Source organism: Centrocercus urophasianus, unplaced genomic scaffold (genome assembly GCF_019232065.1).
Source record: "Centrocercus urophasianus isolate 14NV4802_14NV808 unplaced genomic scaffold, USGS_Curo_1.0 seq_17, whole genome shotgun sequence".
Taxonomy (NCBI): Eukaryota; Metazoa; Chordata; class Aves; order Galliformes; family Phasianidae; genus Centrocercus; species Centrocercus urophasianus.
This window is the reverse complement of record NW_024884722.1, coordinates 6,510,197-6,512,345: the sequence shown is the minus strand read 5'-3', so window position 1 is coordinate 6,512,345 and position 2,149 is coordinate 6,510,197.

The following is a 2,149-nucleotide window of genomic DNA, read 5'->3' as shown; positions in this document are numbered from 1 at the left end:
TCTGCCTCCTCAGGTCCGGGTGCAAATACCTGGGAGCTGCAGTTATACACCAGTGTTGGTAACAACCTAGAAGTTTGTGAAAGAAACCCATGTGCTGATATCCTCTAATACTAGTGACTTACCATTTCAGAGGAATCTCCTATCCTTCCAAAAGCAGTACTCTGTGAAAACACATTAAGTCTTTCCTGTAATAAAAACATAAACCATTCAGTTTTGCTTCTAGAAATGTTGCATTTTCCCTGGATCTGAATACCATCCAGATTTTCATCCTCAACATCCTGCCTGGTTGTTTCCACGGGCTGTAAGAAGGGAACCTCCACACACACAGACTGGTTCTTTTACATTTTCTACACTATTACTTTTTCTATTTATCATCAATGACCTTTGTGAGTTTTGTTGAGAATGTCACGAAAGAAATGCCACGAATCACGAATTCAGCCTCAAGCACATTGATTTCCCAGCTTTCATTCTGATTCAGAGCATCATTACAGGAAAGACCTAAACTGTTTCTGATACTGTCCAAAGTCTTTCTATCTTAACACCAACAGTCATCCTATTCAGAGCTACACAAACTGCAGTAGGATTTCGGTAATCCCCAGCAGTAGAAAGTGACCTCAGGTCAACACGGACTCCAGGTGTCCACACATTCAGAAGGAAGAAGAAATCTGATATCCAACACTCATGCCTATGAAGGTGTATCCAACTGCAAGTATAACCACTTGACCCTTCACAGCCATTTTCATCAAAGTAGAAACACCCAAAAAGAAAAATTACTTTTACTGTATTTTATTTGACATGGTTGAGGACACAAGAACACTCAAGATACAATCCAGAGAAGTTGTGAACAGCTCCAAACATCTGTGAAATCTGAATTTATCTTGCACAGGGGTGAACAAGACCACAATGGTTGGTTTTACAATATAGTTTAAGACTATTTCGAGCAGGTGTGTATTGTGACGTTATGCCCAACAACTTTTATACTATTCATCCGCTTAAGCCATTTCGTATGATAAATATGCAGCTTATCTCAGCGATTAATTCTCTGCAATACATAATTAGCCTTCTCATAATAATGCATTAAAACTCCTGTATATATTCACTGGTATGAATATAGCAATATTAACCATCCTAACCATTACTGCACATGTATCATATTCTAATACAAGTAATCATTCTATTACAATTCGTTGCTAACTTTCAGCCTAGATTTAATTAAGTTTGACTCAAACTTGCAAGTCCATGCTTAGAGCAAAACTTCAGTCAGAGCTTTTGGCTTTGCCTAAGGATGGCAGGCCTTGTCTTTTCAACATTAAGTTGCACAATGTCATCCGAAATCCCTACCAAAAATACAGGAAACTTCCTGCATAAGTATCAGAACTACTATTCTAAAAATGACTCATAATTTCCTAATAAATTTCATATTAATTTTACAGCCTAACATCCTCTATCAAAATGGGCATCCATTTCTCACTTACAATGTAAAGTTGTTCAAATGGGTTATAAACTACAGATCATAGCATAACATTCTACTTACAATTCTAATTCCTTAGAGGGACAGGCTAATTTTCCACTCTTGGATTTAAAGAAGACAACGAGGACAATTGGAAGTTTGCTCAGTAGTTCAGTGTTCTGCATAGAAGAGCTAGACAGTGCTCTCACGAGACTGAAAAAGGAAGTGCAAAAAATGCAAACTCTTCACATTTTACAGTTACAGTAGAATCACTTTAGCAACAAATGCCTGCTTGGATCATGTCAGAATCTTACAAAAGGTGAATAAAAAAGGGCAAAGAATCTCTACCATGCGGGAACTACACTTCAAAAGAGCTGCAGAAACTACTGCTAGCATTCCCAGCGGACGGGCTGAAAACAGCACAAAACCCAAGGGCTGCAAGGTCCTACAGTTCACCTCCTCTTCTTGGTGGGGGATTGTAGATCCTAACTATATCAAATTCTGCATTAACCTAAGGCCACTGGAAACAAATCTTGTTTAATTGGAACCATTCACTTTAACATAGGATGCAAAGACAGTGAAGCCTTCTTTTCTTTAAGAATTTAGTGTTTGGTAGGAAGTAGTGACAGACAGAGACTTGCAACTACTGTAAAGCAGTGTTACCTGGCTCTGGAAAGTGTATACATATATATATATATA